Genomic DNA, 23,662 nt, shown 5'->3' with positions numbered 1-23,662 from the left:
ACTCGGTCATTTAGGTTAGTATTGTGGATTAACTACAATGTTGTTGATCCATCCTCAGTTTTCCTCCATCACAGCCATTAAACTCAACTGTTTAAAAGTTAGCATTGGCCTCATGGGGAAATGCCTGAGTGGTTTCCTTCCTCTCTGGCAACTGACTTAGGAAAGACGCCTGTATCTTTGTAGGGACTGGGTTATTGATACACCATCCAAAGTGTAATTAATAACTTTACCATGCTCAAGGAGCTATTCAATGTCTGCTTTTTTATTTTTTACCAAACTACCAATGGTCTTTGAGGTTTAATCTGTGTTTGAAATTCACTGCTCGACTGAGGGACCTTACAGATAATGTATGGGGTACAGAGATGAGATACTCTTTCAAAAATAATGTTAAACCCTATTATTGCACACAGAGTCCATGAAACTTACTGTGTGACATGTTAAGCACATTTTTACTCTTGAACTTATTTAAGCTGGCCATAACAATGGGGTTGAATACTTATTGACTCAAGACATTACAGCTTTTCATTTGTAATTAATAAACAAAACATTATGACATTATGGAGTATTGTTAACAGGCCAGTAACACACAACCTCAATGTAATCCATGTTAAATTCAGGCTGTAACAAAACAAAATGCAGAAAAAGTAAAGGGGTGGGAATACTTTCTGAAGGCATTGTACCTATAAAGTGTGTTAAACAGTACGTAAACATTATTAAAGTGAACAGTGTTCAATGACTCTATGTACAGTACATTTGGCAGCAATCTCTAAGGTGCAGTGTAGAGTACCCGGTGGTAGTTTCTGTAAATGTCTTGTCAATTAGCAGACGCTCTTATCCAGAGCAATTAGGGTTAAGTGCCTTGCTCAAGTGTACATTTTTCACCTAGTAGGCTTAGGGATTCAAACCAGCAACCTTTCGGTTACTGGCCCAACGCTCTTAACAGCTAGGCTACCCGCCGGTAGCTGGCTAGTGAGAGTGTCTGAAGTTCAGGGCAGGTTATTGGGCGGAGGCTGGCTAGTATTGACTATTTAACAGTCTGATGGCCTTGAGATAGAAACTGTTTAATAGTCTCGCGGTACCAGCTTTGATGCACCTGTGCTGTCCCCGCCTTCTAGATGGTAGCGGGGCGAACAGGCCTTGGCTCGGGTGACTGAGGCCTTGATGATCTTCTTGGCATTCCTGTAACACTGAGTGCTGTAGATGTCCTGGAGGGCCGGCAATGTACCCCAGATGATGCGTTGGGCTGACCGCACCACCCTCTAGAGAGCCCTGCGGTTGCAGGCGGTGCAGTTACCACAGGTGCAGTTGTCGATCATGTAATGGACGACGTTCGGCATATTCAAACTGTGCAGCACAACAAGAAGGTGAGAAGAAACAGTGATACTGCACTTTTCAGCATGTAAGAATTTGCTTTTAGGGGTCACGTTGCTTCGTCCCGCGACGAGCCTTCGCGGGATGAAGCAAGGGGGCACAATGAGAGGGAAAGTTCCCCTATCAAGGGTAACTACAAGAAGCTTGCAGAGGTAATAGCTCGTTACAATGCTTTACTTGCTGAGCATATGGACGTTTTACTGACTTCTCTGGGATGTTGAAATCAATGCAGAAGGATTTGATAGCTTCCATCGCATCATCCATTAAAAGTGAGATTAACAGAGAGGTTGGCGCAGTGAATGTTTTCGCATTGCAAATGGATGAAACCACAGACATCTGCTGTCGCTCGCAGTTGTTAGTTATCGTCAGATATGTGGATCAAGGCTTTATTCAGGATCCTTTCTTGGGCTACTTTGATGTGTTTAAGTAGTCTGTGTTTGACTTTGTGAGTTCTGAGATGTCTGAGTTTATTAACGTCATGGAGAAACGTGTTGCCCAAACCTATGATGGCGCTGCTGTAATGGAATGTATCTGCTATATGTATTTACAGCTATGTCCCCTCCTGTTCACTGATTTAAGAGGGGATGACAACTCCACTACCAGTCTAAACAACCTCTCCCTTAATGTGAACAAAACAAAGGAGCTGATCATGGACTACAGGAAAAGGAAGGCCAAACAGGCCCCCATTAACATCGAAGGGGCTTTAGTAGAGCAGGTTGAGAGTTTCAAGTTCCTTGGTGTCCACATCACCAACAAACTATCTTGGTCCAAACACACCAAGACAGTCGTGAAGAGGGCACGACAAAACCTTTCCCCCTCAGGGGACTGAAAAGATTTGGTATGGTTCCCCAGATCCTCAAAACGTTCTACAGCTTCACCATTAAGAGCATCCTGACCGGTTGCATCACCGCCTGGTATGGCAACTGCTCAACATCTTACCATAAGGCGCTACAAAAGATGCATCACAGGGGCCAAACTTCCTGCCATCCAGGACCTATATAATCGGCGGTGTCAGAGGGAAGCCCATAAAATTGTCAGAGACTCCAGTCACTCAAGTTATAGACTGTTTTCTCTGCTACCACATGGCAAGTGGTACCGAAGCGCCAAGTCTAGGACCAAAAGGCTCCTTAACAGCTTCTATCCCCAAGCCATTAAACTGCTGAACAATTAATCAAATGGCCACCAGACTATTTACATTGACACCTGCCCCATTTGTTTTGTACACTGCTGCTACTCGCTGTTTATTATCTATGCATAGTCATTTCACCCCTACCTACCCCTACCTACACGTACAAATGACCTCAACTAACCTGTACCCCCACACACTGACTCAGTAGCCTCGTTATTGATATTTTATTGTGTTACTTTTTAATAATTTTTTATTTTAGTTCATTTTGGTAAATATTTTCTTAACTGTCCTTGAACTACACTGTTGGTTAAGGGCTTGTAAGTAAGCATTTCAAGGTAAGGTCTGGACTTGTCGTATTCGGCGCATGTGACAGATAAGGTTTGATTTGATTTGGAACTCTCCTGATGTGAACTGAAGCCAGGTCTCATGTGCCCTCTCATCCACTGGCACGTTGAATGTTTCCTCTCCAAAGCACTATGATCAGCCCTGTCAATTTTCACATTATTACACATCGATGTGATTTGAATCCTTGACTAGGTTAACTCATTCTTAGCTATTTTGTGTAACTGTGTAGTGTTCTAGTTTTTTGTCTTCCCAGTCAAATTATGTCCTGCCCTCAGTGGAAGAGTTGAGCTCTTCTCCAATACCGTCCATCCATGATGAGTCTGTCCTGCACTGAAGCCTATCCTCTTAACACCTCAACTCATGCCTCATACCCTCATTCAATCATTGCTGTGATCCTTTCCCAACACCAGTAGCCCTCTCATTCCCCATAATATTTTACTATAAACGTCTTTATTAAATGTTTTGGGTTGAAGTCATTTGTATTTGCCATTTTAAAAAATACGCTTTGTCGTCTCCGTGTGGTCCACGCCTATACGGCACATTATAGTAAAACCAGCTTCAGTTTTAGAGATTTAGAACAATAAATCATTCTATTATTGTTTCTCCTCACTGTTTGCTAGTAAACTTAGCTAGCTAGCTTGCTGGATATACCATACATAGGATTTCAAATGGATCTAAATAACATCTTGCGTCATGCATATCATTTTGTAAGATTGAAATGCATCCACGTTCGTAATCATAACCACTGTCAACCCTCATCAATTATGTTACATAGCTAGTTATTAAAATGTTTTACAGTTGCTGATGTTACACGCTTGCTAACAAGTTACAAACGCGAGATGTGGTGCATAACAATTTAGCAGGCACCAGGCTAACTAGCTATTCATGTGCTAGCGTTTGCTGGTAAACCTAGCTTTAGGTGGCTGGTTGTAATGTTCAGTAGCCATATCGACGACTAAAAAAAAAGCTGTAGCTGAGCTTCTAACGTTAGCTAAATCACACTTTGTTTTGAATCCTTTTTGCTATATTCCGGTTGAAATATGTATGGTTGAATTTGACCATGTAGCTAATAGAACAAACAAAATGCGCCATCATCAAATTCATGTTGATGAGAGGAATCACTTGAAGCCATTGCGTCTGGCCAGTTCTTTCAGTTTTGCCTAAAGGATTGTGTTGTTACTAGCCCTCTCCTTTTCAAAAACATGGGCCAGAGCACAAAGCAACGCCCAACACAAGTTGTAGTCTTTCAGAGACTGGAAAGAATGTGCCAGCTTGTATATTTAGCAATGAATCCTCCGATAGGAACACCACTAAAAGAGGTCCATGGCTCTATCGAACAAGGACAACCATATCTACACCCACAGAAACATATGGTGCAATCAGTATAACATGGAGCCTTCGCAATACACCACAATGCAAGATCACATGTATTTTTAGAGTTCATCCCCCAAGGCAATACACTGGAAGTCATCATAGGGTGTATCATTCAGCTCACGAAGACCAGGCCTGCCCTCCTCCTGGGCAATTATGTGTGAAACACATCTCACTGTCCTAGAAATGCCTCGGACATGATGAAAACAAGCCCAGATTCCTCTAGGGTGAAATTCCCCTTTAAAGTCATGTTCTCATGTTGTTCCGGAAACTTTAGGAAACAACAGTGTTCAGTGGGAATTTCAGTACTTCAGCATAACATTTCCTACAGCACCTCTCTGTTTCAGAGGGGTTGGGTTAAGTGCGGAAGACACATTTCAGTTGAATACATTCAGTTGTACAACTGACTAGGTCAAAACAGTTAACCTAATCTAGGTGTGTTATTAAATGTCTAATTGGATGGTGGACTGAAGATGGTGGTGAAAAAGCTTAGGTTTGTAGGCCTCCTTGCTCGCACAAGCCTTTTCAGTTCAGCCCACAGATTTTCTATAGGATTGAGGTCAGGGCTTTGTGATGGCTACTCCAATACCTTGACTTTGTTGTCCTTAAGCCATTTTGTCACAACTTTGGAAGTATGCTTGGGGTCATTGTCCATTTGGAAGACCCATTTGCGACCCAGCTTTAACTTCCTGACTCATGTCTTGAGATGTTGCTTCAATATATCCACATAATTTTCCTCCCTCATGAAGCCATCTATTTTGTGAAGTGCACCAGTCCCTCCTGCAGCAAAGAACCCCCACAACATGATGCTGCCACCCCCATGCTTTACGGTTGGGATGGTGTTTTCCGACTTGCAAGCTTCCCCCTTTTTTTCCCTCCAAACATAATGATGGTCATTATAGCCAAACAGTTATATTTGTGTTTCATCAGACCAATGGACATTTCTCCAAAAAGTACAATCTTTGTCCACATGTGCAGTTGCAATCTGTAGTCTGGCTTTTTTATGGTGGTTTTGGAGCAGTGGCTTCTTCCTTGCTGAGCAGCCTATCAGGTTAATTTGTAATTATAAGACTCGTTTTACTGTGGATATAGAAACTTTTGTACCTGTTTCCTCCAGCATCTTCACAAGGTCCTTTGCTGCTGTTCTGGGAATTATTTGCACTTTTCGCACCAAAGTATGTTCATCTTTAGGAGACAGAACGCTTCTACTTCCTGAGTGGTATGACAGCTGCGTGGTCCCATGGTGTTTATACTTGCGTACTATTGTTTGTACAGATGAACGTGGTACCTTCAGGCATTTGGAAATTGCTCCCAAGGATGAACCAGACTTGTGGAGGTCCACAATTGTTTTTATGAGGTCTTGGCTGATTCTTTTGATTTTCCCATGATGTCAAGCAAAGAGGCACTGAGTTTGAAGGTAGGCCTTGAAATACATCCACAGGTTCACATTCAATTGACTCAAATTATGTCAATTAGCCTATCAGAAGCTTCTAAAGCCATGACATAATTTTCTGGAATTTCCCAAGCTGTTTAAAGGCACAGTCAACTTAGTGTATATAAACTTCTGACCCACTGGAATTGTGATACAGTGACTTATAAGTGAAATAATTTGGTCTATAAACAATTGTTGGGAAAATGACTTGTGTTATGCACAAAGTAGATGTCCTAACTGTCACGCCTTGGTCATTGTATTTTGTGTTTTTGTTATATGTTTGGGTTGGCCAGGGTGTGACATGGGTTTATATGTTGTTTTCGTATTGGGGTTTGTAGTATTTGGGATCGCGGCTGATTAGGGGTGTGGTATAGGCTTGGCTGCCTGAGGCGATTCTCAATTAGAGTCAGGTGCTTCGCCTTGTCTCGGATTGGGAACCGTATTTAGGCAGCCTGACTTTCGCTTTGTATTTTGTGGGTGTTTGTTCCTGTCTTTGTGATGTATTCACCAGATAGGCTGTAATTAGTTTCACGTTTCGTTTGTTGTTTTCGTATTTCAGTTATTTTCATGTACCGCTATTCTGTTCATTAAAGTCATGAGTAACCTACACGCTGCATTTCGGTCCGACTTTCTTCATTCAACAGACGAACGCTGTTACACTAACCGACTTGCCCAAACTATAGCTTGTTAACAAGAAATTTGTGGTGTGGTTGAAAAATGAGTTTTAATGACTTCAGCCCAACCTAAGTCAAATCAAAACATCAGCTGATATCTCAAAGTACTGTACAGAAACCCAGCCTAAAACCCCAAACAGCAAGCAATGCAGGTGTAGAAGCATGGTGGCTAGGAAAAACTCCCTAGAAAGGCCCGATGTCATGTTCTTGGAAATGAGCGGACCAAGGCGCAGAGGATGTTGAGTTCCACATATTTATTTCAAAGTGAAACTAAGCAAAACACAATAAATCAGTAAACGACCAACGAAACGTGACTATGTGATCAGGGAACCCTTAAGTATGATCCCCAATTAGAGACAATGAACGTCAGCTGCCTCTAATTGGGAACCATACCAAGAGCACCAACATAGAAATAAATAACCTAGAACACCCCCTAGTCACACTCTGACCTACTACACCGTAGAGAACCAACGGCTCTCTATTGTCAGGGCGTGACACCAGAACCTAGGAAGAAACCTAAAGAGGGACCAGGCTACGAGGGGTGGCCAGTCCTCTTCTGGCTGAGCCGGGGGGAGATTATAACAGAACATGGCCGAGATGTTCAAATGTTCATAGATGACCAACAGGGTCAAATAATCATAATCCCAGTTGTTGTCGAGGGTGCAACAGGTCAGCACCTCAGGACTAAATGTCAGTTGGCTTTACGTAGCCGATCACATTCAGATTATCTCTACCGCTCCTGCTGTCTCTAGAGAGATGAAAACAGCAGGTCTGGGACAGGTAGCACGTCCGGTGAACAGGTCAGGGTTCCAATTCCGGAGGCAGAACAGTTGAAACTGGAGCAGCAGCATGGCCAGGTGGACTGGGGACAGCAAGGAGTCATCAGGCCAGGTAGTAGAGAGAGAGAGAGAGAGAGAGAGAGAGAGAGAGAGAGAGAGAGAGAGAGAGAGAGAGAGAGAGAGAGAGAGAGAGAGAGAGAGAGAGAGAGAGAGAGAGAGAGAGAGAGAGAGAGAGAGAGAGAGAGAGAGAGAGAGAGAGAGAGAGAGAGAGAGAGAGAGAGAGAGAGAGAGAGAGAGAGAGAGAGAGAGAGAGAGAGAGAGAGAGAGAGAGAGAGAGAGAGAGAGAGAGAGAGAGAGAGAGAGAGAGAGAGAGAGAGAGAGAGAGAGAGAGAGAGAGAGAGAGAGAGAGAGAGAGACAGACAGACAGACAGACAGACAGACAGACAGACAGACAGACAGACAGACAGACAGACAGACAGACAGACAGACAGACAGACAGACAGACAGACAGACAGACAGACAGACAGACAGACAGACAGACAGACAGACAGACAGACAGAGAATAGTTAAATTCACCCAGGACACCGAATAAGACAGGAGAACTACTCCAGATTTAGCAGACTGACCCTAGCCCCCCAACACATAAACTACTGCAGCATAAATACTGGAGGTTGAGACAGGAGGGGTCGGGAGACACTGTAGCCCCATCCGACGAAACCCCTGGACAGGGCCAAACAGGAAGGATATAACCCCAACCACTTTGCCAAATCACAGCCCCCACACCACTAGAGGGATATCTTCAACCACCAACCTACCATCCTGAGACAAGGCTGAGTATAGCCCACAAAGATCTCCGCCACGACACAACCCAAGGGGGTGCGCCAACCCAGACAGGAAGATCACGTCAGTGACTCAACCCACTCAAATGACGCACACCTCCCAGGGACGGCATGGAAGAGTGCCAGTAAGCCAGTGACTCAGCCCCTGTAATAGGGTTAGAGAATCCCAGTGGAGAGAGGGGAACCGACAAGGCAGAGACAGCAAGGGCGGTTCGTTGCTCCAGAGCCTTCTGTTCACCTTCACACTCCTAGGCCAGATTACACTCAATTATAGGACCTACTGAAGAAATGTGTCTGCAGTAAAGACTTAAAGGTTGAGACCGAGTCTGCGTCTCTCACATGGGTAGGAAGACCATTCCATAAAAATGGAGCTCTACAGGAGAAAGCCCTGCCTCCAGTTGTTTGCTTAGAAATTCTAGGGACAATAAGCAGGCCTGCGTCTTGTGACCACATAGCGTACGTGTAGGTGTGTACGGCAGGACCAAATCAGAGAGATAGATTGGAGCAAGCCCATGTAATGCTTTGTATGTAAACTTCCGACATCAACTGTATGGTATTTATAAATACATAAAAACTAGGACAATTTATGAAATAATACATCTTAAAATACAAGGAACTGGAACACAAAAGTACCCAAAGACCAAAATTAGTCAGGAATAAACTAGGGGGGAGTTTTTAAATGCATTGGGGTTTATTCCGGGCCCACATGTGGGCATGCTTTCTCTATATATGCAGCTTAATAGGCTGTATTCGGTTATTATGATAGGTGTTTAAAAAGACAGGTGTATAAAATCAAGCACACCGTCATGCAATCTCCATAGACAAACATTGGCAGTATAATGGCCTTACTGAAGAGCTCAGTGACATTTAACGTGGCACCGTCATAGGATGCCACCTTTCCAATAAGTCAGTTTGTCAAATATCTGACCTGCTAGAGCTGCCCCGGTCAACTGTAAGTGCTGTTATTGTGAAGTGGAAACATCTAGGAGAAAACGGCTTAGAAGTGATGGGCCACACAAGAGCACAGAATGGACCGCTGAGTGCTGAAGAGCGTAGCACATATTTCTTTTTATCTGTCCTCGGTTGCAAGACTAACTGCTGAGTTCCAAACTGCCTTTGGAAGCAACGTCAGCGCAACCACTGTTCGTCAGGAGCTTCATGCAATGGGTTTCCATGGCCAAGCATCCGCACACAACCCTAAGATCATCATGCTTAATGCCAAGCGTCAGCTGAAGTGGTGTAAAACTCGCCACCATAATACTCTTAGCGAAGGTGTTTATATTTAATTTACAATATGTAGAAACTATGCGAATAGAAAGGTTCAGAACTTATGTGAAAGAGCACAGCACAGTGGGAAAATATATGACAGCTAGAAATTTAAACTGGATGGTATTCAGAGATAGATGGGAGGGGTTGAGGGTAGCTGAAGGCTGGGACTAAAACAACCAATAGATAAATATTGGAAATATATACTGTCCGTGAAATTGATGTAAGCTGGAAGTGGAAGCCTATGTATTGCTATCCATTAGTTTACTCCAATAAGGGGAGTGGTGGTAGGTTTAGGGTAAAATAATAAAGAAGGAAAAACAAATATTTAAAAAATAATTATATATATTTAGATATATATATATATATTTATATTTAGAATAATATATTTACAACAAAAATTATATGGGGGTTGGTGGAAATGATGCAGATAATTTCATTGCTCGAAGCCACAATCTATCTGCAATATTAAAGCTGGTCTATCTAAAAATATATACAAATACATTTGTAATTTAAACATTCAGTGAAAGTTTTAAGTTATTCAAAAACCTCAAAATAACCTTAACATTTCGTTCAAAACATTTAGCTAATGTTTCCAGAAAGTTATAAAATTATTTTCAGATAGCCTATAATTTCCGTTCTCAGAATGATAATAAAACCTCCCAGGAAAACTTTCAGGGAACAATAGTTAAATATGATTTAGAACCTCCCTTCTACCTAAAAGGCTACATTTTGACTGATGTTCTCAGAACGTTTAACAAACATTCAGTTTTGCCAGTCAGGAATCGCGTGGCTTCCTTCGATCCCAGAACTAATGGGAAACCAAAAACGTAACGTTCTCACAACTTCCAAGGAACCAAATGTGCTCGCTGGGATAACACTCCATATGCTGTATAGTGATGCACCTGTAAACTCACTGCACAGAAACAAGTGCTGATTCCTTTAACATTGGATGTACTGTAGTAAGGCACCAAAAGCTAGTGTGAGGGGGACTTCACTTCGCAGCGGCGTCTTTCTCCAGCATCGTTCCGGATGGCACTTGATGTTCAGTTGATTCTTTAAAACGAAATTTGAGATAGTTTATTCGGTAAATGCTTGATTTAGATTTCGAGAGATTGAATTAACCGTTGACATTTGGATGCATTGCGTTCCGTGCCCTCCCTGAAGCTCAAGCTGTGGTAAAGCATTTTCAACTACGGCCGGTCGTCCGCAGGAGCAAAGGGAAGGAGGGAGAGCCCTATTTTTTTTGAGAATAAACTGAAATAGATAGGCTGAAATAAATTCAAGCTATTTGTCCATTTCAAGGCAAGAAAGTACTCCAAGGAAACGACAATTGTTCACATTTGGAGGAATTGGACCACTCATTTTCTTAAAAGAAAAGTAAAGGATAATTTCCAACTATTTTGGATGCGGATATAAGAGAATGAATCAATGCCCCATATAACTGGTACCGCAAGGATATACGGAAAGGGGACCGATTTTAAAATGGTTATTGAGTGAGTAGCCTGGTCGATACGCGCATATAGCAGGTTATTTCTCCCTATACCAGCGTGCAAGAGGCTACCCCATATTAAGGGCTACCCGCGGAAGCGCATTGCTATAGAAAACCGGGGCTTGCATTGCACAAACTGCTGCCGTTTTTTTCCTTACCGCTAAAGCCAACCGAGTCTACACCTGTTCCATAAGGAGAAAATACCAAAAGAGATATAAGGAGAAGCACTGCTAAAACAGCAAAAACGTCGATTGATGTTGGAGAGCCAGGTAAGAAAGTGTACAAGTCTACAATGACTGCTTGTGTACTGCTCTACTGAGATAATCATTTTGAGCAATGGTAGGCTATTGACTTTCGTTATGTGTTGTTTACGGTTAATAGGGTTCATTGTGAATATAAGACCACATCATGTAATGTCCATAGCATATGCAAGATGCCTTATCGGTCCCTCAAATGGGTCGGCGTTGCGTCAATTGAATAATATCTGCCTCCCCCCCCCTCCTCCCCTTCATTCATTCATTCCCTATCTATCTCAATTATGGTGAATTAAGTTAATCAAATGTTTTCCTATAGGAATTGTCTCACACACCTATCCCCTCTGAAAAGTAAATTGTTGCATTTGTGCTTTTGTAATGTAACCTAAATGGGGTTTTAAACTGAGTTAAGCTAAGCCTATTTGAAGTTTGAGGCATGAAGGCATATCATATATGTACTATAGAGTTTAAAAATAAACACCCAATGAAAATTCCAGCCACAAAATTGGTTGGAAGGCAAACTGTCTTTCTTTGGGATACAAGTCTGCTAAATGGCATATATTATTATTATTATTATTATTAAGTGTCATTCAGGGCAGATTCTCATAGACAGGGCCGCCCTAGCCTTTTGGGGGCCCTAATCGAGAATTGGTTGGGGGCCCCACCTGGCTGGCAAAACATTTTTTGGAAAGTGGAGAGCAAAAATGTTTTAAAATTAATTTCCTGCAATTCTACACCTTTTGCCATGGGGCATAGAGAAAATGTTGCAGTTTTATTATATTATTTTATAAGAACATTTTACTCATTTTGTCATAGGGTAGAGAGAAACATTAGCAATTTTTCCGAAAATGTTCTGCAATTTACACATTTTGGGGTGGAGAGACATTTTTGCAGTTTAAAAGCTCATCTCCTGCAATTCTGTATATTTTGCCATGACTTGTGCCATGTTAATATGATATCTGAGTGAGAGTGACTAACAAAATCAATGGGGGCCCCCTGGAGGTCAGGGCCCGGCCAGTCATTTGCAGATGAGGTTTAGATAGCTAATTTACCACTCTAAACATGTTTGGTGACATGGGCTAATTGAGTGACTGTCAGTGAGCCCCCCCCCCCTTTCCAAAAAAAGTAGCCCTGACCACAGATGGCATACATCTGATTAGGAAGCCTCACCTGTGACAGCCTCTATGCTCACAAGGCTCTGATGCATGAATAATATAATTAATAATATATTAATTAGCTGGAGTAATTGATCGATTTGATTGGTATTCACTGATTCATTCATTGATTCGTTTATATATTTTTGTGCTTTGCCGTTGCTGAGAGCCTCATACGGTATATGACATTCCCTTGCACATCTATTCCATCCACTTATCTGATGATTGAAGGTTTAGAATAAGGGACACACATATTTCGCAGGATATTGTCAATCAAATTCATCTGTTTGAATTGCTTGATTGATCTCCGAGGTGTGTGTGTGTGTGTGTGAGAGAGAGAGAGAGCGCGCGACACGGAGAGAGTGGGTGCATGCTCAGGGGTGTTAGTTGGTGGTTTAGGAGGCTATTTGGCACCCCCTTGTGGACCACATTTGTGCACCTTTGTGTACATACTCCTAATCCATTTCCAAAACCTTTTTTGCATTGGGATTTTGGGTTTACCTAAAGCCATTCAAGAGTTCTTACATTCCCTCAAAGAGATAGAATCATTTTCCTAACCATAATCCCAGATTTATCCTTGACTCACCAGCCACCATTTGGAAAACACTGCTCTGCATTTCATCAAACTAATTCTAGAGCAGCTAGAGCCTACCAATTAGACATATTAGGCCTTTGGTGTCTTACTACACTATGTCATGGCTTAAGACCTGCATTCAGCCAGAGAAGAAAAGCCACATGTCTGAGTTCTGAAAATATGGGCTTTTCTTAGTGTTAAATTGAGATGGATAATCTACAACTGCCGGTCTGTGTGTGTGTGCTCATGCGTCTGCGTGCGGTGTACTGGACGTGAGGCCCACACGGGGCCCATGACATTCCTCCCCAGCTATCTGGGATGATTGTGTTGAAGGTTAATTATCATCACCCACTCTCCCCTGAACAGTTAGGGACAGAGTGACAGTCACTAGTCCTTAACAAAGTCCCATTTCCTCTAAGTGGGCAGGGCCCAGCTCTATCGTGCTCAACATCTGTCTGAGTTAATTTAGCCAGCCATCCGCATTCCCCTTTCTCTGGCAGCCTGCTGAAAACACACATGGACGTGCAGGTGCACACACACACACACACACACACACACACACACACACACACACACACACACACACACACACACACACACACACACACACACACACACACACACACACACACACACACACACACACACACACACACACACACACACACACACACACACACACACACACACACACACATGCAGGCACGTGCGCACACATGCAGGTATGCAACACACACACACTCACTGCATGCACCCAGTATGCATTAAATAGGGCCCTTTTTATCCAGAGATGATTTATCTATTTGCATAGCCGACACCTCCCATAGGTCACATTTATCATATTAATTCTGCCGGTTTGTTTGCTGTTGAATTTCAGGTGGAGTAATTTGCTCAAGGATACACTAACACTGTCCCTCATGTGTTTGACACTGCATCTTAATGGCCCCAAGTCCAACTCTCTGACCACCATTTGTGCACTAGCGGAGACTCTCCAAGGTTGAATGGGCCATCCTTGGATTATCTGCTTAAACTTTCATGGCCAAAGTACTGCACACAGGAAATTGTTTTCGTGAAATATTCACCAATAATTCCTCAGAGTATAAAGATGTTAAGGTAAAACAGCTACAGCCCCAAAATCCAAATGAAGTTTTCAGCCCTTCCTCTGCTGGATGACTGCCTGAGCAAACACCTGTGTGTTGTTGCAATTTGCACCGGCTGACAGAAAGGTGAAGTAAGATGCATGATCTCATTGAATGCTTGATCAATTGATGGATTGGACACCGAGGCACAACTCCCTAGCGTAGTGAAGGTTAACAGGCCTGCTGCATCCATTGTTCACCATCTGATGGAAGGTGATCTCTACAGATTTGAGACAAGGACAATCATTCACAACATTTAACTTCAAGGGCCACTTTCAAGGCATTTGACAATCCGAAGATTACCCAGGGGACAAATTCTGCTTGAGAAGCTTATAACTCAGCTAATGGAAATGTGCTTTAAAACTTTGTCAGTATGATAAACTCTGCGAACCTGTGGCGAGTGTAGAGCCAAAAGTTTTTCCAGACACATGACCTGACCAGTGAAAAACTGTGGGCCCTATAGTTTACCTGGTCAGGTCACGTTGTCAGGAAAAACTCTGGACCCTTTATACATGTGATAGAAATGTCATTAGGGAGGACATAAAAGGGAGTTTGAGTTTGTAGCATATAGATCTTTCTACTGCTGCATAATTACTTTTTGTTTCCAAAGCTCATTCCAATATTAGCAATCGGGACGGGCCGCTTCAGGCTTTGAAGAGATTTGAAATATGAATTAATTAACTTGCAATGATCTGAAAGCTGTGAGTGTGCTCTATGAAATGATTCAGCCAGGATGACTGGCTTTCTAAGACGGTCCCTAAAAGTCCATGTCAACCACTGATGACCGTGATAGATAGGAGCAGAATAGAGACTACCAGCTGGGTCACTTGGGTCTCAGTCACACTCGTGGAACAATCAACATAAACATGTTATATATAGCCTAATTATAACATATGCTATGTTATAGTAACATATGTTACCATGGCTGGATCTCATCTGGTTGTTTCTGTGTTTCGTATTTGCGACAGTCTTGCGCACATTGTGCTCGTTCGTATACAATCTAACGTACGCAGGTATGTCTTACAATGTTTGCGCTTACAAGCTATGATCAATGAAATCAATGTCTGAAAGCGTTCACATGTGGGATCTGCTATGTTAGGATGTGAGACATATTGATTCTGTCTCCTGTAGCATTGAACTGGATAGCCAGTAGGCACCTCACCAAGACCTACTGAGCAGTGCATCACATTTCAAAGGCGTCCGATACAAATTGGCTCTGACGTGGGCTCTCCTGAATCTTGGGCATTCGCACGAGGCACGTGGATGCTTAATTTCCCCATGGTACATTGACGTAGACACATGATCTGCCTTTGCCATAACCTCAACTTCAATACGATTCAGCAATCTGTTTTCATTTCCTCTGCAACCAATCAGTAACATATTCAAGTTGCAAACTATTAAGGAATCATATTCTGCGGCACACAGTCCTAATAATCTATAATTAACTTTTTTATTTCAGAGGTGTTCAATTAATATTGATCTCGTTTTTTGACTGTGAAATACTGTAGTCGATTATGGCAGTGGTCTGAGGACTTCTCTGTCAGTCAGTCATACATATGTACATAATTCATAATAATACATCATACATGCTTTGCATGGACAGGAGTTTTCCATGACCATGTGAACTGAGCTGGAACATCTGTTGGCCCATGTTATAGCCTTTAACTTTAACTAGGGATGATAGGAGTTTTTCTTGAGCATGAAGAAAAAACTATGTAACCGATGTGAAATGGCTAGCTAGTTAGCGGGGTGCGCGCTATTAGCGATTCAAATCGGTGACGTCACTCGCTCTGAGACCTTGAAGTAGTTGTTCCCCTTGCTCTGCAAGGGCCGCGGCTTTTGTGGAGCGATGGGTAACGATGTTTCGAGGGTGGCTGTTGTCGATATGTGCAGAGGGTCCCTGGTTGGAGCCCAGGTAGGGGGCGAGGAGAGGGACGGAAGCTATACTTTTACACCTAGTATGTCCAAGACAGATGTTTATGATTGGTTTCCTTGTGGCAGTAGATTTCTTTGTGAATATTTTAAAGAATCAAAAAGATCAAAAAGGTACTTAGGAAGTGGGTGTGGCATGGCCCCCTGCCACTTTTTGGTCCAGACAAAACCTTGCAAATGGATGTGGTTGGGCGGTCTGTGTGGTTGAATTTTAGAGTATTTCTGGTGGTGTAGAGACATTTTTTTAATTTAACCTGCAATTCTACAAAATCATGTAAAGTAAATACTGTTAAATTCATTGTTTTGGCATTTCAAATTCTTACTGATTGTCTAGATTTTATTTTGGTGATTGTTAGTTCTCAAATACTATATTATAAACACAAATATAGGTTCATTATATTTTCTACCAGCTTATAGCTGGTTTTAGTTGTTTAAGTTAATACTGAAAGCATTTTAACATCCCGAAAAGTGTTAGATTAAAAAATATAAATGTTTTTTTTTTTTTTTACACTGTTTGGACTTAGTTGGCATGAAAACATGCTTAGGATTTCAATGACATGAACTAATGGGGCAGTTTAAAGATCTACCATCCACTCAAAAGAGTCAGTTTTACATTTGAAAATGATGCATGAATAGAGATCTATATATGGCTCTGATTTGACGATAAATTCATAGTTTATTTTCTGGGCACAATACAGCAAGCCCTTACCTTGCAGCTTATGTTGGGGATATAATGTATGTTAGTTTGCCCTATCGCTAAGAGGAAAGACAGAGCTCTGCACGGGAATACATTTTAAACCCGAGCCCTACCCATACCTGCAACTTTGTCCCTACACTACCCAGGCCCGAATGCTTCTGCCAAATGTGAGGCCCAGCCCTGCCCGAAACTCTAAATCAGAAAGAACGTCCTCCATTAGTAAATCCATTAACTGCTCCTGTATGTCTGTCACTCGACCGCTCCGCCTGGGCTGCTCTGCCAGATATATTTGTGAAAGGAGGAGATAGGAATCCCATTGGGCAATGAATGTAGGAACGTATAACACCCCACCCAGCAGACTGTTGACCAATCACGTTCATGTTGCCATGCTGCGTCATGCGGTTGCTAAGTTAATTATCATGCAATCCCTTCTCAAAGTCGGGGTATGAGTCGAGAAACGTGCCTATTTTCCTCAAAAGAACACCACATGACCAAAAGTATGTGGACACCTGCTCGTCAAACATCTCATTCCAAAATCATGTGCATTAATATGGAGTTCGTCCCCCTTTGCTGCAATAACAGCCTCTACTTTTCTGGGAAGGCTTTCTACTAAATGAAGGAACATTTCTGTGGGGAATTGCATCCATTCATCCACAAGAGCATTAGTGAATTCAGGCACTGATGTTGGGCAATTAGACCTGGCTCACAGTTTGCGTTCCAATTTATCCCAAAGGTGTTCGATGATGTTGTGGTCAGGGTTCTGTGATGATGTCAAACAGTACGGAGAGAGTCTACGGATGAGACCCCAAAAAGTACAGTCAAGTGCTCAAAACAACTCAGACGTTGCTAGAGGCTTTTGCCCGTGGCACACCATATGGCAAAGAATCACGAAGATGGAAGGAGATAACAGCTGCCGTTACAACTTACCTCTGCAAAGACATGGCCCCAATTTACACGGCCGAGTAACGGAGGTTTCGTGAGTTGGTGCTAACATTCGACCCAAGGTACCAAATGCAAATTGATATGTGACACGTATTTATGCTAAAATAACAGGTTAGCCCCCACACCCCCAAATATATATTTTAGGCCTATATTTATTTTGTTTGCAACTATAGTTGAAGTGTTTTCTTTTTTTTAAATTACCCCTTTTTCTCCCCAATTTCGTGGTATCCAATTGTTTGTAGCTACTATCTTGTCTCATCTTTATAACTACCGTACGGGCTCGGGAGAAACAAAGGTTAAAAGTCATGCTTCCTCTGATACACAACCCAACCAAGGATATCCCTACCGGCCAAGCCCTCCCTTAACACAGCGCACATCCAACCCGGAAGCCAGCCGCACCAATGTGTCGGAGGAAACACCGTGTACCTGGCAACCTTGGTTAGCGTGCACTGCGCCTGGCCCGCCACAGGAGTCGCTGGTGCGCGATGAGACAAGGATATCCCTACCGGCCAAGCCCTCCCTAACCCGGGCGGCGCTAGGCCAATTGTGCATCGCCCTACGGACCTCCCGGTCGGGGCCGGTTGCGACAGAGCCTGGGTGCGAACCCAGAGTCTCTGGTGGCACAGCCCTTAACCACTGCGCCACCCGGGAGGCCATCATTGAAGTGTTTTCCATTTATTATTTTAGATTTTATACATTCATATTTTAGATTTTGTTACATGCTTAATTGAAAATTTGCACAAGTTCAAAATAAAATAAATAATCAAATATGAGTAATGACCTTTTTATTTGTTGAGTATAATTCAAAATCTAATAATAAATAGGCCTTTTTATTTTATATAAACTATTTATAAATTGAATTTAAAGAAAATGTGGTATGTATCGTTATTGGGATATGAAATTGCCTATATTGGGATATGAGATTTGGCCATATTGCCCAGCCCTAGTTGGAAGCACAGAATCATCTAGAATGTCATTGTACGTCTTTAGTGTTAAGATTTCCCTTCACTGAAACTAACGGGCCTAGGCCAAACCATGAAAAACAGCCCCAGACCATTATTCCTCCTCCACCAAACTGTACAGTTGGCACTATGCGTTGGGGCAGGTAGCGTTCTCCTGGCATCTTCCAATCCCAGAGTTGTCCGTCTGACTGCCAGATGGTGAAATGTGATTCATCACTCCAGAGAACATGTTTCCACTGCTCCAGAGTCCAATGGCGGCGAGCTTTACACACCTCCAGCCGACGCTTGGCATTGCACATGGTGATCTTAGGATTTTGTGTGGCTGTTCGGCCATGGAAACCCATTTCATGAAGCTCCCGACGAACAGTTATTGTGCTGACGTTGCTTCAAGAGGCAGTTTGGAACTCGTTAGTGAGTGTTGCAACTGAGGCAGAGGATTTTTACGCACTACGCGCTTCAGCACTGGGCGGTCCTGTTCTGTGTGGCCTACCACTTTGCAGCTGAGCCGTTGTTGCTCCTAGACGTTTCCACTTCACAACAACAGCATTTACAGTTGACCTGGGTAGCTTTAGCAGGGCAGAAATTTGATGAACTGACTTGTTGGAAAGGTGGCATCCTATGACGGTGCAAGGTTGAAAGTCAATGAGCTCCGCATGGCGGTGTGCTCGATTTTATACACTTTGTCAGCAACGGGTTGCTGTGGTTGAAAAAAGTAGTGTACGTAATGTCATGATTGCAAAGCTATACAATATTACAGATAGCAAGTTAATTATCTCGCATATCTTGTAAAATATTTGTTATGTTGTACTTCTTGTTGATGAAATTCATGCTAATGTTGGGTTTTTGAGCTAGCACCCAATTTTACACGCATTCACTCCTAGAAGGAGAGCTCTCCTTGTCCCAGAATTTCCCAGAATGCACTGCGCTGCCCATTGGCATAGCATGGACCACGTACACAATGGGTCTTAATACGATTCCAGTGGAGTTTCCCATCTCCTCAAAAGTATCTCCGGCTCTGCTCAATAAATGAGCTCTTAGCTACTTTTGGTCATTCTAAACTCTGACAAAACCCAAGTAACATTATAATTTAACAAATTATAATACAAAAAAATATATTTAATGAGGTTTAACCTCTGACACCATGTTATGATCTTAGTCACATATTGTGCAGCAGTGCAGCAGAGCATGGGCAAATGGCTTAGCTTCAAAATGTTAGTGATCAATTTAGTGATACCCGAGCCTTACCTTTACCCCAGTTATTGCTGAAGAAACAGACCCTAACCGGCCCTAACCCGATGTACAACGTCGGGGCCCTTCAGACTCGAGCCGGGTAGCAGAACTCTAGAAAGACAGCAAACGTCTTAGAATGACCTGTACAGTCTTCTAGTCAACTCTGGGGATCAGTTTAAGCAGCACTTGAATACAGCTTTTAGTGCCTTTGTTTACGTCTTGGGAGAACTAGGTGACTGTATAAGAAATACACATCAATTGAACGGTTCTCCTTCTTTAAAACAGACCTTTCACTTTATATTCCGACTGCCACTGCCACGACTATGTCTTTGATACTTGGGGCTAGTGGCTCAATGCTATTACAGAGATACGGGGCAGACTGCAGAGTGTTCAAGCAAAATTTTTTTTTTAAAGAAACAAGTTAACACAGTTCTAGCTCTGTATGGTCACCCAGTGTGAAATTAGACATCCTGAATATTCATATCATATCAAGAAAATACAGTAAAGCACCGCTGTCGACCCTTCTCAGCACAGATAAAAGACACACACACACACACACACACACACACACACACACACACACACACACACACACACACACACACACACACACACACACACACACACACACACACACACACACACACACACACACACACACACACACACACACACACACACTATAAACTTGAATGTTCATATTTCTAAAGAAATAGCCCAAAGCCCTTGTGTCAATGTACAGTGAACTTCAAAGCCGAGACTCTTTAGTTGATCATGACATGGAAAGGGAACATTGCTATCATTATCAGTTGTCGCATGCGGCACGCCAATGATTTATCTTGCTATTATATGACTCCCAGCAAAGTTTCTCTACTGTACATCTTCATGTGATGATTTGGTCTGTGAATAGTGGATGGAGGAGCCATCTTGCTCATATATGACAGCATAATGCGTACTATTCCATCAGGATACAGTGAAGAGTTGTTCGATGTATCCGTTATGAATATCGATCATACCAATGGACGGCAAACCTCCATCTGAGCTTCTGAATCAAAGTTTGTGATATTGGTTTATTCCTGCAATACGAATTTCTCCTGTTGGGCGGTCTTGCAAAAGAACATTGAAAGGATTGATTATTGGTACACCACTGTTAAATATTTTTTCTCTGAAATAGCCCAGAGTGCCTCTCACTCACATCGCTTTGATTTGTGAATCCGCATTTTTTTCCCCCAAACATCAATACTCTAACCCCCTCTGAATCCTATCCATATAGATTTTTTATAGTCTTCCAAGGAATTCAGGACTTGAATGTACCCCATTGTCAATGACTGCCACAGAGACCCCATTGGTGTGACATAAGAAGTCTGCCAATGTGCGTGTTGTCGTTAGTACATTATACATTTGGAAGGAATCTATATGGCACCAGTCTCACACACCGCTTGGGGATGAGAGTTGTTTACCCTGGCCTTTAGTGAGCAATCCATAGCAAACAAATTGAACAACCTTTCTCAAGTAGCTTTTAACAATTAGTGTGATTTGTTTGGTGATGTTTCTTGTTTATTTGGATCCCCATTAACTTTTTCAGAGAAGCAGCTGCTACTCTTCCTGGCGTCCACACAAAACACAAAACATGACGAGTAAACAAACAACTGTTAGACAAGAACAGCCACGCAAATACAACGATATACAAACAATACAACTATAAAATAATATAAACAACAAGAATAATGAGTGTGTTTGTGTGTGTGTCCACCTCAGCAGTATTTTAGTACTCAAAACCGGTCTCGAGACCACGTATTGAGTCTCGTTCTTGTCTCTGTGTCGGATGTATTTGTACTAGGTCTTGACTTGGTCTCCGACAGTGAAGACTCACTCCAGCGGAGAAAAAAACTCTGAATTATCAGCTTACACTCCTTTCTTCAAACATTTAACCGTGTTTATGTCTATTATTGTCACGACTTCCGCCGAAGTTGGTCCCTCTCCTTGTTGGGGCGGTGTTTGGCGGTCAACGTCACCCGTCTTCTAGCCATCGCTGTTCCATTCCGGAGACACCTGAAACCCCACCTCTTTAAGGAATACCTAGGATAGGTTAAGTAATCCCTCTCACCCCACCCCCCCTAAGTTTTAGATGCACTATTGTTAAGTGACTGTCCCACTGGATGTCATAAGGTGAATGCACCAATTTGTAAGTCGCTCTGGATAAGAGCGTCTGCTAAATGACTTAAATGTAAATGTAAATGTAATTTCCATTTGTTTTGTCTTGTCTTACATCACACCTGGTTCCAATCCTCAATTGTTGTGTATTTATCCCTCTGTTTCCCCTCATGTCTTTGTCGGTGAATGTTTTGTTGTATGTTAGTGCAAGTCATGTGTATGGTGTGCAATAGGGTTTGTACCCTTTATTATTATTTTGTGTACATTTTGGTTCGGAGTGTTTTTAGCATTTATTAAACTGCTCCGCTTATACCAAGTTCACTCTCCTGCGCCTGACTTCCCTGCCACCAGCGTGCACCCATTACAATTATAGACATGTTTGCGTAGTGGCGAACCTGTAGGCCTTTTAATTGTGTGACAGGTTTGTGATTCTGAAAGGACATACTAGCGCACTCCGGTAGGAGAGTGCACTTTTCGTAAAACACAAAGGGCCAATGGTCTAGTAGAGGGTATACGCAGGTATAAGCACGACACCAACCTTTATTTTTCAGTGGGCATTGCTTATACTCTTCTTAATCCCCACTGATGTGTATCAAAGTAGTGTAGTGGAGTTATACGACGGATCAATTATCATGTAGTACAATAGAGAAATCCCCCAAAATATTCCTATCGGGTTGTAAATCACAGCTGGCTTGGTACAAACAGACCAATGTGCATTGTTATCGTTTCAATGACTCAATATTCTCGACAAGAAAAAGGGGCGAATGTAACTAAGGCTGGGAATGTCAACACAATCAAACCAGCAAGGGGCAATGGTCACAAGTCAGTCATCACGTGGCTAATAGGCTAGTGTATCTATTTATGTAGCAAGCAAATTCACTTTGGATATCTACTCCACTCTCGGAGCACTCTGACCGTGCCTGAGAGCAGAACAACTGACCAATTTACCAACTCGCAACACCTGCTGAATATGACCGGTGTCAGTAAACGCGGACAAAAAAAAGTAATAGTTAGTGAAGAACACTCTAGATAACATGTAAACAGCCTAACCAGCTCTGTTACGTTGAGTAAAATGATCAGATTGAGGTGTTCTTTCATTTGGGTCTGGAACTAGCTAGCTAGCAAGCTAGCCAATTTTATCCAGTTAGCGTGCTTGTTTGGGACAAGCATGCACATTGGCAGGGAAGCTGCAGAAGGAAGAGGAGGCTACAATTCCCCATCGTTTATCAGTGCAATTTGGACGGCCATCTAGGGAAAACGTTTGAGAGGGTTTATCTCATGTTCCTTCGTTAGATTTTAGCTCATCTTGCTCTGGCATGTATTAGTCGTTGATCTTGTTATTGTTGATGTTGTTGATGTGCATAACTGAGGGAGAGCGATCCAACCTTTTCATGGTTGTTTGATCAATAGGACTGTAAAGTTCCCAAATGTAAGTGGACTCCGGTGGTGTTTACATATTTGCAGAAATCCATTCAGTTGTATCTTGTGGCTTTTGGCGAATGCATGATCTAAAGTCGCGCTGTTACAACTGCTTGTAAAAACACAGTCCAGTTCAAAGTGAATGACAGCAGGCCCGTGTGGCAAATTGCTTGTTTTTATAAAGGCCTACTGTAGCTCTGATTGGCTATAGCGCACCGGTCTGTGTAGACTCCGGTTCTGGACAAGACAGATGTTTTTTTCCCGGTTTTATTTAGTGCAGTGTCCAAAACATACTAAGAATTTATGAAAATTTGAAAATTACCATGTCTAAGTGGTTGCTTGTAAGACAATGTTTAAAAAAGTGTAATATTCTTCCTGGGGGGGTGTATAAACAGATTTGATAAGATGCCATATTGCTGAAATGCTGTTTGTTAAGAATCCCTTTTGGCCTGACAGTCTAGGGGGGGATGGTAATGAGACCCGTAACATAACTCATGCAAATTATTA

At 42.5% G+C, this 23,662-nt stretch overlaps 1 protein-coding gene across 1 annotated transcript in view; it reads left to right on the top strand.

Annotated features, from left to right (window-relative positions):
- The first annotated feature begins 10,169 nt into the window (after positions 1 to 10,169).
- The window catches only part of grik4 (glutamate receptor, ionotropic, kainate 4), a 475,420-nt gene continuing 461,927 nt past the window's right edge, over positions 10,170 to 23,662 (top strand). The window contains exon 1 of the mRNA XM_046294891.1: positions 10,170 to 10,967. The gene's annotated coding sequence lies outside the window, so the exon portion shown is untranslated. The remainder of the gene's footprint in view (positions 10,968 to 23,662) is intronic.

The sequence above is a fragment of the Oncorhynchus gorbuscha genome, linkage group LG13 (genome assembly GCF_021184085.1).
Source record: "Oncorhynchus gorbuscha isolate QuinsamMale2020 ecotype Even-year linkage group LG13, OgorEven_v1.0, whole genome shotgun sequence".
NCBI lineage: Eukaryota > Metazoa > Chordata > Actinopteri > Salmoniformes > Salmonidae > Oncorhynchus > Oncorhynchus gorbuscha.
Note: the sequence above shows the minus strand (reverse complement) of the source record. Positions and strands in the feature narration are given on the sequence as shown.